Source organism: Perna viridis, chromosome 2 (genome assembly GCF_037379345.1).
Source record: "Perna viridis isolate PV_CMFRI_1.1 ecotype Kerala chromosome 2, ASM3737934v1, whole genome shotgun sequence".
Taxonomy (NCBI): domain Eukaryota; kingdom Metazoa; phylum Mollusca; class Bivalvia; order Mytilida; family Mytilidae; genus Perna; species Perna viridis.
The window spans coordinates 62,272,322-62,288,231 of NC_142446.1; the positions used below are offsets into that span (position 1 = coordinate 62,272,322).

The 15,910-nt window shown below is 34.4% G+C and overlaps 2 long non-coding RNA genes across 11 annotated transcripts in view; one reads left to right on the top strand and one right to left on the bottom strand.

Annotated features, from left to right (window-relative positions):
- LOC148626379 (uncharacterized) overlaps window positions 1-15,910 on the top strand; it is a 93,793-nt gene that overhangs the window by 48,980 nt on the left and 28,903 nt on the right. Inside the window, exon 3 of one of the 10 annotated variants that reach the window (XR_015920055.1) lies at window positions 12,073-12,128. The exons of the other annotated variants lie outside the window; for them this stretch is intronic. This is a non-coding gene — a long non-coding RNA (uncharacterized LOC148626379). The remainder of the gene's footprint in view (window positions 1-12,072; window positions 12,129-15,910) is intronic. 10 annotated transcript variants of the gene reach the window in all.
- LOC148626381 (uncharacterized) overlaps window positions 1-15,910 on the bottom strand; it is a 30,646-nt gene that overhangs the window by 10,258 nt on the left and 4,478 nt on the right. The window lies entirely within an intron of this gene.

Below are 15,910 nucleotides of genomic sequence, written 5' to 3' on the forward strand. Positions count from 1 at the left end.
CTTTCACTTCCTGAGCACTTTCTATCTTAAAACTCAAATAAAACTAATTCTCTTACTTGAATGGTGCCGTTGTGTTTTCTTAAATGGGTTGGAACAGAAACGTATGTCGAATCATTCATAATTTTATTTATAGAATTATACTGCTGTCATTCTTAAGGGAGATTGCGTGTCTGAAATCAAGGTTTTGTCTCTTGTTTATAAATAAGCTATAATCACTTGGTTTACCCCTTCTATACGCACCTGTATTGTATATTATGCATGTCATGGTGAGTTGTCACTGTATGTGGCTTAAATATAAGTCATAAAGGAAAATTAAAATGAAATTTATGTTTGAAATATTGCCATTATTATTTTACGATCTTGATCTGGATGACTGAAGTTTGGTTCTACACGTCCTTGGTGCATGGAAATAAACCATAAGTGAACATTAATAAGCCTCTAAAGAAATAATATGTTACGCTTGGAATATCAAAACCCAGAGATAAAACGAATGAAGAAGACAATATTTTCGTAATTATATTCAAATTTGAAGTCTTTTTTACATAATGTACGTTTTAAAGGGAAAGGTATTTTTTAAATCATAAAAATTTGAAAATGAAGATACTAAGGATAAAACAAAACGGTGCGCTAAATGTTTGTAAGCTGCTGCATGTCCTTGACTGTTTTATCTTCCACTTGGAATAACATATTTCAGTCTTTTTTTTCAATACAAACATACCAATCATGTAAATATTGATAATTTTGGTATACTGTACATGTTTTTCTAAGAAGTGACCTCTCATCAGCAGCAAATTACCTGGGGGAATAATCCAGGAATCTGACGATAGTGTCTTTGGCTAACACGAACAGGGCGTTCCGTCGTTTCGACCCCCTCCATTTGGAAAATTTTGTTAATTTTGAGCGAAAATATGGTCAAACGTGTACAATGATAACATGGACACCTTTATGGAAACGCCTTTGGCTTACACGGATAGTTATAGATCCAGGGGTTCGCGGGTTTTGACCCCCCTTGTTGGAAAATGTTGTTATTTTTTTCTATCTAGTAAGGCGTTTGAGTATAAAAAAACGTAGACATGGTTGAGCATTACAAAGTGAACTATAGAAGCCCCAAAACCACTTTGGTGTCATCATTTACCGTGCCTTTTTGAAAGGGGTCCTTTGGAACCCATATCCCTAAATCATCTTCTTATGCGTGATTTTTTTTCGATAGCATAAGATTTTAAACACATTCCTTACCTTCCAATAGCTTTATTTTGATTAAGAAAAAAATATTTTGGAAAAGGAGGAAACATTTAAACTAACATCAATAATGCATTGGCACATGCATAAAATACGTATTAAGGGACCTTAAATACTTACGTGTATTTGTTTGATGTTTGTGCTTCGATATTTTAATGGTTTACTTTTCGTAAATATTTAAGTTCAGTGTTATCTCGCACGGCACATGAAGAAAACTCTTACCAGGGCATAAGAAGGACCGAAAGCTTTTGTGCTCGGCATGCTTTAATAATTCTATGCTTGGAAATTATTGAGAAAGCATTTTTGTGCGAGTCTGACAATCGATAGTTGTGCATAAATCTTTCTTTCAAACATGGTTATGCTTGGCATCGTGTAAGGTGATACATATGAACGGACCCTGAAAATCAGTCTTTGAAATGAAATACCTTGCTAATTACTGTATGATCAGATACACCTGAAATGTCTGTAGTGATATTATGCAAATTTTTCCTTACAATCTTTGAACGCCACCTCATTACGATTCTACTACGATTAGAATCTTCGGATTTTGTCTACTTTACAAGTCAAATAGAAATCTTGAAAGCTATCGTCTTGAAAACATTTAAATATTTATTCTTTAATAATCAGTCTCGATTAATTAGTACTAAGGCTAGAAGAAATATTATTTTTACTTTCCTGAAAACAAATTTATCATGTATATTAATATATACAAACTTTAAAATGATTATGATCTTATCGGAAGCAGATGACAGACGACACTGCAAGGTGGGAAAAGATGGCGGTTTTGGGTCATTATGGGTCGTGCAGAGAAAATAATACTCCTTTGATATTTTTTTAATATTACAGGTGGCACTTCATGCAGTAAGCGATTGCAAAATATTATATGATGTTCATAAGAGATAGCAAAATATCATAAAATTTAATTATATTGTGCAACTTTCACCTGTTTAAAGAGAACCACGTTTTATAAGTAGGAACCTCAGCTGACGAAAGTAGAACAAAATTACATTCGCTTTTAAGCTTCGTGCTGGTATTAGAACGTCATTTAATTAATTGGGTTCTTCTTTTACCACAATTTTATGCTCGTGGCTTTGTTCCATGCCAAAAGAATATTCCTTTTCACTAAGGCTATTCATTTGTCTGCTAATTATCGCCTTCGCAAGTCTTTTGCTATTGAACAAAACCGCAACCGATATCAGATGTAGATAACGCGTTATTGTGCGTGATTTGAGCGAGATTCAGCCAATAACCAATGTTATCAGAAGCTGTAAAACCTTATAATAAACACTTGCTCACTTTATCAAAAACAATTTAAAATTGTCATAATACAAATAAGATCGTTTATCTTCTAGTTAAAGGCAAATTCATCAATCATTAGGAATGCTATCAAAGCCGCTTTAATCTAATTCTCTGAAACTCTTTTAATGAATGTCGCTATGATGACTATATTGGGTCTAGAGTATGAGTATTTATATAGTTTTTTTTTCATTTGATGTTTTAATCATTGTGTTCCGCATTGTTAGTGTTATCAAGTTGTGATATCTTGTAGATGTATATACGGGCAAGGGGTTCCACTAGCACTTGATTTGTCAGCTAGAATAGCTGACGTTTTGATCCACCATGTAAGATTCTCATATTTTGTTCTTGTTTACAGCAGGGTTCGAGATGTTCGTTTTTCGGCGTGTACTTTTTTAGTTCTTTTGTATTATGCAATTTGTCTTGTTCTTGGCATGGTTTTCTCCTCGTTTATCCTTTGTTGTTCCAGACGTTCAAAGTTTTCTCCGCATTTATCCTTTAGTGTTCCAGACTTTCAAGGTTTTCCTTGCGTTTATCCTTTGGTGTTCCAGACGTTCAAGGTTTTCCCCGCGTTTATCCTTTGGTGTTCCAGACGTTCAAAGTTTTCTCCGCATTTATCCTTTGTTGTTCCAGACGTTCAAGGTTTTCCCGGTATTTATCCTTTGGTGTTCCAGACGTTCAAGGTTTTCCCTACGTTTATCCTTTGTTGTTCCAGAAGTTCAAAGTTTTCTCCGCATTTATCCTTTGTTGTTCCAGACGTTCAAGGTTTTCCCGATATTTATCCTTTGGTGTTCCAGACGTTCAAGGTTTTCCCCGCGTTTATCCATTGTTGTTCCAGACGTTCAAAGTTTTCCCCGCATTTATCCTTTGGTGTTCCAGACGTTCAAGGTTTTCCCCGCGTTTATCCTTTGGTGTTCCAGACGTTCAAGGTTTTCCCGGTATTTATCCTTTGGTGTTCCAGACGTTCAAGGTTTTCCCTACGTTTATCCTTTGTTGTTCCAGAGGTTCAAAGTTTTTTCCGCATTTATCCTTTGTTGTTCCAGACGTTCAAGGTTTTCCCGATATTTATCCTTTGGTGTTCCAGACGTTCAAGGTTTTCCCCGCGTTTATCCATTGTTCCAGACGTTCAAAGTTTTCTCCGCATTTAACCTTTGTTGTTCCAGACGTTCAAGGTTTTCCCCGCATTTATCCTTTGGTGTTCCAGACGTTCAAGCTTTTCCCCGCGTTTATCCTTTGGTGTTCCAGACGTTCAATGTTTTCCACGTGTTTATTCTTTGGTGTCCCGACGTTCAAGGTTTCCCAACATTTATTCTTTGGTGTTCTCAGTGTTATAGGTTTTCCCTTCGTTTATTCTTTGGTATTCCCAACTTTGTCTTTCAATGTTTTCCACTCTTTTAAATCTTCCGTGAAAGTACTTGTTCAGTCTAAAGAGTTGCAATCTGCACTTTTGATATAATATAAGTTACTCAATAGAGCTTTTACATGATACAGGTTGATTCTGGTGTACCTTTGTTTTACCCTATGTTGGCAAGATACTGACCGATCTAAAACGAACTCATAATACTATTTTTGGTCTAGAACTAATGCAATTTTATTTATAATTGCATGGTCAGGAACCATCTGAACTCCTCTTTTCTGGGAATTCCTTAAACATAATTCGTTTCTTGAACTCTCTGAAACGACGTTCCAGTCTATAAATATTTGTTGCCGACTGTCCCTGTTCGAAACGACCCTTTTCCTTAAACTTTTGAACTGCATAAATCCGCCAAGGACTAGAATTGCTCTTGAATGAGAACGCAGTGAAATCTTCACATGTTTGTAATGTAACGAGTAATCTCCCTTTTTCCTTAAGAGGGTGAAATGAATTTGTACTTTCAATAGAAAAATTTGAATGTATACTTCATGTCAAAACTAATCGCATGAAGGTTGGGTGCATCCGTTTATCCTTGCTAGTCGCAAGTCCAAGTACATATAGGTATGACAACTACATGTACATGCACAAAACAAGCCAAAGAGAATATCGTTGATCTAAAACGGGAGACTACATGTAGATCGCTGATGGAAAAGTGCAACTTATTCAACAAAGGTTGTTCTCCGATGCGCTTTTGTTGCTAAATAGGTACTTAAAAGTTTCAATATTTACTTAGAATGACCTTACACTGCAAGAAGTATCCTTGAATTAAATATTCTAAAAGTTATAGCGTAAAAATGGTCATAAAGAAGAAAATGAACATAATATTTCATTTCTACAGATGTATCCATATAATAAAAGGTACATTTCAGACAACAACCTCTCTGTGCATTAATAACTTCAGGATGAATAAAAAGCGTGTGAATGAATAAGATTTTGGTTTTCGCTTCATTAGAGAACGGTAAATTGTAGAAGAAAGGAATATAAACAAACAGTTATCAATAACGCTTATATATTCTGTATCGTGCTGGGGAATTCGATCATGCTGGGGAGTGAAATGAGGTTTTCTGGGTAGGTCCAGCGTGTCCTGTTGTTATGGTATAGTTGATAAAATACATATGACACCGTATCGTGCTGGGAAAATAGCAATGAAAAATGCAAAAATAATCTGTAAATTATGTATAAATAATGTGTTGGTGATGATCAGAAAAAAATATATATGCTCGGCTAATTCTAGGTTAGAACAATATCCCTAGGTACGTTCGATTTCTGTTTTAGTTTAAATGTGTCTCAAACACATTATGATCAAATGGCTAACTATTAAGTTATGATTCAAATTACAAAATGGATGATGAACATAAATATATTTCATATGAATGATTTCAGATAAAACAATATCTGTGATAAAATTCTGTTTGATCAACAGATCACTTCCGTATGTGGGTGCTCGATTAATTGTTTAAAAAATAAAATTGAAAAAAAAATAGAAAAACATTGACCAGGAAGAAGGATAACAGATGTCTTCGTAAATTTTGTATAATTTCTTTTTTCTTTAACTCTAACTTAAATCAATCGTATATATAGGGAATGTGATGTCAATTTTAATAAAAAAAAAAAAACTTACATTCTTATGAATAACGACTTATTCTAGATATATCCATCGTTATATGCATTGAGGGCTTTAAGTGGACATTGTGCTTATTTAGTAGAATCCTTTTTTGGTTCATTTGAATTATTTTACAAGTGATCTAACAATTCTCCATTTTACTTTCTGTTCAGATGACCTTTTCAGAATCATTGGATTATTGCTTCAAGATAGTGAAAGCTGAAATCTGATTGGCTGATAAGAAGGGTAATCTGAACAGAAAGTAGAATGGAATATTGTTGGAACCTACATATAGTGACTGAATGGAACAATTAAAAGGTCGAATTAAATTTCTTCATTGGTATAGCCTGGCTGTCTATACCCACAGTCTCAACCTGTCCTGTCACAAATACAAACTGTTACTTCAAAACCTAAAAATAAAGAGATTTTATGATTTCTCTGTAGAACTTTATTTGGCCCGTAACTAAAAATGTTTACTAGCCGAAAGGTGTGGAGAGGGGAGAGGGTGTTATTTGAACAAAATGTTCTGACTTCTATAATGTTTCACCAATTTTAAGCTCGTTTTTGCCACAGTTTTACGGTTTCATCGGATTTCTTATTGCTTTCAAAGGGGAGTGGTCGTCTTAACCCCGTCATCGAACGGCCCTGCATACGATTTGTTTGCATCAAATCAACCTTGACTCGATTTTCACATGTGCTTCAGATTAAGTTTCTCAAAATGATACATAACTGGTTGCGATACCGTACATAACGGTTTATGGTTTATATTATTTCATTGAATCATTGATTGCTATCTCGAAAAACAATCGAAATAAAACATAAATTTTACATGTTGTAAAATTAAGACACTTTTAGTCGTAACTTAATTGTAGGAAACTTGAGTCTTTGTGGGAGCTATGCTATATTAGTAATTGTTTTTGTATATATTGTGGAGTTTTGTTACCAGAAAAAATTTCAATCTCGTTGAAAATGCCAAACTGTACGAAACTCAGTATCCATGAAACGCTATCAGCAGCTTGTATTAATTACGGCTTGTGACAACTGATCAATTTGTGCAGTGACAAGCATGGGAATTGTAGAAAAATATCCGAAACAATATCCTGCAATTATTTCGTCAAGGAGGAATTAAAATTTATTATCATGTGTTTAAATATGAAATTGGACAAGATAATCGCTTGTTTTTATCGATGGCATCTTTTGGATGTCACCGTATTAAATGACCGAAGCAGCTTCGAGATATTATCAATTAAAATGATAATCATTTACAGGACGCGCACCTGACGTTCATTTTTCGAATTAGAAAAAAATTATCTAATTTTATTGATCATATTTGGATTATTTATTCGTATCATATTTACTCTTTGTATTTTAAAATGCGGTAATCACTTAAAATTGCTGTCTTTGTCGGTTCTCTGCTGATTTCATCCGAGGAACGTTCAACAGCTTTCAAGCAGCTCAGTAGTAGCCCTTATGGTTTGTATCACTGCGGCCAGTTTTATGAGCAACAGTATCTATAACTTGATTGACACGAGAAATCGCATGACACAGCAACCCAGCTAGCTTAGTTTTTGTAATGATGATGAGCTGACAATTTGTTTGAATAATTTGTAGCAATTGGTTGAATCAGTGAGTTTTAAATCCTATCTTTTTGTCTATTCTCTTCGCTGGATACTCCTGAAACAGTTCGAACAACGCGATGAAATACAAATGAGGTATTACTTGCGGTTTGGACATTTTTGCTCTGTTATATTTTACTTCTGTTTCTGTTCTTCGTTGTAAGATAACTAGACGCGCGGTGGTCTCGCACAACCAAAGTCACACGTGAAACGATATCATCAATTCTTGAAATAGAATTGACAGAAATAAGGGTATAATGAAAAAAAGATATGTGGACACGAAAAAAATAACGTTAAGCACAATTTGGTGTATCGATAGAATACAAAGGATTCATGACGAAATAAATCTTGGAGTACGAAGTGCTCTCTAGTATATCCTTCCTTTAGCTGGGCTATAGTCAAAAAAAGGGAAAAGTAGAATTTAAAACTTGTAAAGGTTGTGGTTCGTGTTTGTTGGCAAAATCCAACCTTTATTTACGTGAGATTCACGAAAAAAAATCTGTTCAATCTACAAATGTACTAGTAAACAGAACATTAAAAACTTAAGAAAGAACGAACACAATTGAAATTATGAATGAATAAATCATGTTGCCAATCATTTGAAACAGATACGCTGTCTAGTATGTACACAGCCTCAAGTGTGCTGTATAGACACATGCTTTACACAGACAGACCAGTGTTGTTGCCTTCGTCGTTGGAAAATTCTGTAATCATGTATTTATTCAATGAATATGACATTGATTTGCATAAGATTAGGTCTTGCCACAAAGTATCCACTTACTCCATAAACCTATACAGACTGGACATTGTAGTGTCATGTTTTATGGAGTTTACGGGTATAGAAGACCATGTTTTTCTAGAACAGATTGGATTATAATGATCTATCTTCTAAATTAAAATTCTTGTTTTTTTCTAATTTAATCAAGGGATCAAATTATCATTTTTCGAATTAATGGACATTGCTGAAGATGATAAAGCGGTTCTCCTCCTCCTTCGCATAAACTTTGAAATTACATGGTTTTACGTAAATTTGATTTTCTTTCTCATTTCCATAAACTCTGCGTTTTCTTTTGTTATGCGGCAGAAAACATGTATTATATTATGAATCTCCTCAGGTGGTGATTGTTGGTCGGGGTATACTTTTCAGCATTAGGTCCCACCTGTCGGATCATAGTTTCAGACAATTACAAGCATATTGCCCCAAACTAATAAAAAATCAACCCTTTCTTACAAACTCCCTCGTAATTATCACTTGTAAATTTTACGCTAAACAATGCCTTTGATTTTGTTCTTTGTTGCAGAAATTTAAAAAAGGAAATTTGTTACTTTACATAATAGATTAGTCGAGGTCGGGATCATCAATTTGAAGACAGGGTTTTAGGTGGATCTAGTTTCAAACAAAGTTTTGTTGCGAGAGTATAAATGAGTTCCAGAATAATACCCAGACGCGTGCCGCGGTGAAACCCATGAATATATAACGGGATTTTGTGTGGTCTACAGCAATCTTTACTAAAGTAAAGTCACATATTACTGTCAATTTGTAATGAAGCCCTTCCACGTTAAGGTTTACAGATATTTCCGTACTCTTTTTAACTCTGCCATTGCAAGAAAGTCTGAAATTTAAAGCACTATTCTATCTGACAAACCTTTCTTTTAGGTAGCCGTCCAATACAACTGACGGAGTGTTTCAAAAATATTTCGGAGCAGATTCTGTTTTGACTTTCGCACTAATGTAAATTGTAATTAAAGGATCAGTCATGGAACAGGTTTTTCTTCATGGTTTATTTACTCAATTGTATACAGTATCACAAAATTCAAAACCCCTAAAACACTGAGACATCAATCATTGTATTGCATATAGCAGAATTTCTTGGTGCTGGATTTGACTTACTATTTAACTATTTTTGGCTTCTATTTACTTCATGTATAAAAACGATCTCCTTTTGTGTTTGGTTTTAATGTTGTATCTGCTAATGAACGGTTACTCCTTAATTGAAACATACCAAAATTTGCAATATTTATTTATAATTGGTATGTTGGTATCCATACCATTCCAGACAAAACTTTGCCGTCTGAACATGACGTGCACATGTTGATAATTGTGTATCAAAACCATAAAACAAAATTTATAATCTGATGTTTTGAAAATGGTGCGGGGGTCTTTGTTGCAATGTAAGGACCCGTTAAATGCTCTCAATGCCTACCGCCTATCATGAATTGATTATTCAATTAAAAATTGAGGTAAAAAAACATTAGAAAATATAATTTTTGCACCTTTAAATTTTTGTCAACTTCAAAATTTCTTTAATAGGTAGTGACATAGTACGATTGAGACTATTAGAAGAATATCATAATTCACTTAACGGAGAAATCTTCGTGTAAATAGCTGTTGCACGCTCCATTATATTCACAGAAAATGTCATTTATATCTCCTTTGACGTAAATATAATGTTATACTCTTCATTCATATTCATCTTTTAATAATAAATGTAGGCCAGGCTTTCTCTTTCATCTGCCAATTTTTCATTTCTTTCACCCCACATTAAAATCATATTAACATAATAATTATGCTGAACCCTGATTTTCAAAGACAACATTTTCCTTGATTTAATGAGTGTTTTTAGACTGGTATTTCGTTTACGCAACTTCTCTCGTTTTCAATTTCTGAAGATTGATTCATTTTTCGTTGTTAAGGTTTCATATCAACATCTTGAAATTTCATAGTTTTTCTCAAAGATGAGTTTAATGTCACAGAGGAGACTAGTGGAATGTAAGGGAGACAAGTCTGTTTTCACAGATTCTAATATTACAATGATTAAATATTATGCATGCACTCTTCATCAAAATTACTTGAATTTCGGTCAACAGGTCAAGTTTGTGTGAGAGAAAAGATTAAAAAAGAAAAAGAATAAATTATTATGAAACTAATCAATATTAATCTTTTAGCATGACGCTTTTTTGAAAACCAGAGTGGATTCACCTTTAACCCCTGCAAAAATTTGCTGTTAATGGATTTTTTGCATCGTCGGTGTCAAGGTTATATTGGGAACTTCAAGTACCCATGCGCAATACGTTTTGCGTACGTTTAAAAATCCATATAGTGAGAAAGTTTATTGTATGACGGTCTGAACTAGGGGACTGACAAAAGAAACGGCCTATAAGTGTTCGTCGATGAATTTGTACATGTATTAAATTTTAAGAGAATGACCTAATGAACATACAGTTGATTTTGCGTCCTATATATAGGTGTCATACCTCTTTTTCTGGTCTCCATTACTTTCTATGTTAAATTCAGCTATTTGAAAGGCTCAAATTTGTTTTCATCATAATAGATGGTGCTGGAGGGGTTTCATTATAGTGGTCACTCCTTACCTTAACTCTCATAAAAATACCAATTTATCAGTGAAAGTAGACAGGTGCAGAAATCACTACTTTTGTTTTGAAATTTAGCCATATCAAGGGGAGTAGAGTCTTTGTTCAGAATTTTATACCCTACACTGAATAAAGAAAATGAAGTTTATAGATTACTGCTGATTCGATCAGCTTTCACATAACACCAGTTTGTATACCTCTACTAAGCTAGGAGAACGATAGGGTGCAATAATGGGACTACTTCATGTCATAACGATCTACTTTCTTGTGTGTGCAGGTGACTGGTTCCCGAAATAGTGGTTAATTGATTGTACACCAGACTATCCCCAACCAGTAACGCTAATTGTGGCTGTATGGCGATCATTCTCTTGGCACTATAATATACACTTCTCGTACATTAAAACACAGTTTGTCCAAGTATCTTATACGTATGTCAGTAGAATATTGTAACTACTGATTCAATTAAACTATTTCCCTACCATCGTATTGGAGTCTTATTTCCGTATAGCATATAGCGAGGTTTACCTTTAGGTCGACTACCCAGGCACAAAATTACATCGCTCCCTTCCCATAACATACTCACCAGCAGAGTAAATGCAGTCTTTACAACATATTCTTCGATTGAATACCTTGTACATGCAGTATTTAAAACATACTCACCGGTAGAATAGGGTATGTAAGTCTCGTTCTAGTTTCATTTTCTTTACCGGAATTTACGACGTAGAACGTATTGAACACCGAGGACCGATCTGCATTTTATTGTTTACTTCCGGGTACTCGAAACGCCGTATAACAATGCAAAATCTTCTATTTTATGTTTTTGCTTAATACCTTTATCGTGTAGAAATAGATAATTGTTATTTTTTATCGGTATTAAAAAGATGTTTTGCCCTCAACACTCTCTAAATGACAAGTCTCGATGCTTTTGAATGGTGGACTAGGACCCAATCTTGTGAAATCACGGGGTCACATGACGAGACTTACATACCCTATACATGCAGTATTGACAACATGCTCACCGACAGAGTACATGTAATATTTACAACATACTCACCGGTAGAGTATATGTAGTACATGTCTTTAAAATATACATGTACTCAGCGACAGAGTACATGTAGTTTTTACAACATACTCGCCGGCAGAGTGCATGCAGTTTTACAACAAACTCACCGACTGAGTAGATGCATTATTTACTCCTAAGCAAATATGCATGCATATTCTGTATTAAGGGGTCTGTGTTTACATTCATATTCTATGTTATACATGTATTCGACCACTATATATTACATGATTGCTTACCTCGCCACAACAAAACTTTAATTTAGTTTGTGGAATTAAGTTTGATAAAATCAATTCAGTTTTCAAGGATGTGATTACAACTTTATTGTTCGTTTTATGACTCTGCCATTTCGAGGTAGATTTGTTCAGCGATATATAAGAATTCTTATTATTAATTTCTATATTTTGTCCGGAATGTTTAATATCATATAAAATTACAACCTATGTATAAATGAGACATCTTTAAATTTCAGATCTACTAAGATTTGAAATTGACTGAAATTTACGTTGTTTGGGGACAAATGAAAAAGTGAGTAATTAAGAGGACTATTGGAAACTTGACATAATATCCTTGTCTCGGGCGAGATCTCGCGATAGCAGATGAGCTTTGGGAACCTTTGATTGCATTCTTTTGTCCGAAAGTAAATTTAAATCTTCTACATTTCATTTTGGCCTTGGCAGCTTTTTTTCATTAAAATTTTATTCGTATGACTGATTGCAATTTTTGCGCTCGAAATATATATCCAAATACAATATTTATATATTTTACCGAGAAACCAATTGATTTCTAGTCAAATCTCGCGTTATCTCGCATGAGTGAGATTTCCAATAGAATTAACTGTCTTCTATTTGGTTGCTGAGGGATTTGTATTGTTCTCTGTTATTGCATTGCCAGATATCTATTCACAATTTTACTCTCTGAACTGCTCTACACAATAGAAAACAGAATTACTCTGCTGGGATGGTTCTAGCTCTAATAACTATAAAAAATAGTATGTTTGTTCCGAATTACATTACAACGAGGCTCCAAACCTGAATGAAAAGGGAGTATTATGATGAGTCACCCACATCCTTTGAATGCATCCTCTTATATGCTTTAAAGTTAGTCTTTCCATAGTCGAGTTGCAACAGCTTATGTTTGGCTGAGCTATTTACAAAAAAGGATGCGCTGACTTGCCAGGATGCCCCACTCCAGTGATATTCAAATTTTAACAATATAATATACCAAACTTTTGAGTATAAGATGCGGCCTAACCGCTCCCACCCCCCCTTTGGATCTGCCTATACTCTTTCCTTTGAACTTTCGATAACTCTTTTTTGTTATACACCTTCTGGTATTTCCCCCGTTGACACAAATCAATTTAATACTTGTACCAGTGTTACGGGCAAGGAATATGTTAGTTTGCACGGCAATTCTCTTTTAAGTATAAAATGAATGATTTCTATGGAATTTGGAAGTTACAATTGAAATGTAAAGTGTAGCTGCATGTCAAAGTAATATAGCGACGAAATTTGAAACATTATACAAAGTACCTTTTGCAAGAGTAGAACGAGCTGATGCTAATAAAATTGAAAGGAGTTGTTTATCTTCTAAAGAAATTCAGACCAGCTAGTTACTTAAAATGAACCAGATTTAACTTTTAAAGAAACAAAAATCCAAAAATGTTATATACAAATCTATTTCATTCAAATATCACAGGATATGAACGATCCGTATTTGCAGTTGCTAAGCTTAACAAGGACTGGAGATTAAATCCAGTTCGAAGCTCGATAAGCCCATTTTATTAATGTCTTTTATCATTCTTTGGCAGATCATTAAGACGACGGACTAAAACAATGTCACTTTTTTCACTTTCTAAAGGTGTGCCTGCTTGTTTATCTACCTTTAAGTTTACATCGATATGTAACTGGAATGTGCTTTTATTTATCTTTGGTGACGTTCGGATAGTTTGTTTTTGAATCACTGTCTTTCTATAATTCACTATATACAATGCGCTAGTCGGTCGACATCTTATTAAGTCTTGGCAGGAATTTGCATAGTAAGGTGCAGGAATTAAATTTTTCCCTTTGAAAGAATACCAACTCTCCTAACTTGGTGTTTAAGTCCTTTCTTCAAGACATTTTCTATATTACAGCAAAGCTGCCTTTGAGACTCCCGTATAATGGTAACTTATTTTTAGTGTATTCTTTTTATTTTGTTTTTATGTTTCTTTGATTGATAATTTAAAGTTTTTGCCAATAATTATCTCGTCCAGAACCATTTTATACACGTCTCGCATGCCACCATCTTTACTCTGTGGAACACCGGAAGTAGTTATCACCATTCTATCAGACAGAAATCGGTGAACTTTATCAAATGTTGAAATCAGATCATAGGGGGTTACCCAAAAATTATATAGTAAAAGTTGCGGATAGGTATCAATTTAGTTTGCTTGTTTTATTCTTTGTACTTAAATAACTGTTATTATCCGCAATTTGTCCTATAAAATAATGGCTATTTTCGTCCATGGTGACCTAAACACTGTTTATCGCCAGCTATTTAATACTGGCCTGGTGCTGAGTGGATTTTCCAATGAAAGCTTCGTACCTCATAATGAATAACATTGGAACCCTACTTATAGTTTAAAAAGAGTAGTTCTCGAATACTTGTTTTTAAAATTGGCAAAATTAATCATCTGGTCAAGAGGAAATAATATGTTGGTATGATGAACGATCGGCGGTCTCACCAGCACGCGCTCCGGAAGTCAATCTTTAACAACAGAGTGCGCTTCTTGTCAGGTACTTGTCAAAATAGTTCCTTGATTCAAGGATTCTAAAATGTAAATTTATCATTGTCAGTGTTAGAACGTGCAGAAATCTCTTAAATGGTAGCATTATTCAGAAAGACAACACACTAATAAAAAGCGAATTAAATTTCTGTGATCTTCGATACACAGGCAAATTACTTGCTTCAATGAATGATAATTCCCAAAGTTCAGATTGTCTGTTTTCAATGATAGACCGTCTTCAGATATGAAAATTTAAGGATGTGTTCAAAACAATGTAGACGTCAGTTAACGGTAAAATATCTTGTCAAATTTGACAAGTCGTAGACGTTCCGAAGGCTGAAACTGTCAAAAACCGTATAATTGCATGTAATTGAGTGATGGAGACCGAAATTCCCCGATGGGTTATGGCGATAATTTTATTAATCAAGATACAACTTCATGAACATTTATACATCAAGATTTGCTGTTTAACTGAAGTGTTACTGTTTCTTCAGGTAAATATCAGATCCAATCTTGAAATCTTGCTGGTCCGATTTGTTTTAGACTTGGGCTATTCAATTACATGACATCTAAATTGATTTTAAAAGTTTTGTAAAACTCAGTTGTCTGTAAAAGTTTCTTACATAGCTTACTAGCTAGGACCGGGATTTTAAGTGCACGGTTTTAGATACAGTCGGGACAAAAACCCATATAATCATTTCTTCTTCTGATTCGAGAGTTCATAAATGTACTGAGGAGCGTTTGCACTAACAGGGGAAAGCAAAAGTGTCGCATTGAACCTCACCTTTTTCTAGAACCCAGCTGCCCCTTCTAAATCTCAAGATTTGCAACTGCATGCATGTACACTCTATCAAATTTTTGTAGAAAGCCTTTTTCCTTAGTCATAGGATTTTTTAATGATTGTAAAATGTACCAAGCTCATTGATAGATTGACTGCAAACATTTATGAACAGTGTTTCTAGCAAGGGGAACAGTAGAATGATTAAAATAGTAACAAATTTGACAAACGTTGATAAATGTTGCGGGTATAGACCGGTCGTTATGATTGAAAAATACTTAATCTTCCGAATGGTCTCATTTCTGTCGTGGAGGCAAACACGTGGTTTCGTAACCCCGCTAAAACTATTCACAAATTCCTGAGTGCAGTTCCGATCGTGGCGGTCAAAATAAGTAAAAACCGGTATAAGAAGCTATCTGTTTCATTAAAGATAAAGGATTTCCCCTGATCAAAGAAAAATATGATCCCTACAATTATAACATATTCACAGAAATCGCGTTAATATATAATAAGGCAAGCCTTTGTTTTGGTGAACTTAACAGTATTAGGCGATAAAAGTTCGAAACAAGAGATAAAGTGTGGATAGATTTGATTGAAGATGACCATTAGAAGTGTGCCGAAGAGTTCGTCTCTTACCGACTGGGGTATGTCTCACTCATACGGGGAATTACAGGGGATTTGTAACGGGATAAGGGTTAAGCCCATATCAATGGACTTTCCATTTCCAGATAGTATTTGAATCCATTTTGACTTTCGCGCCAAGTT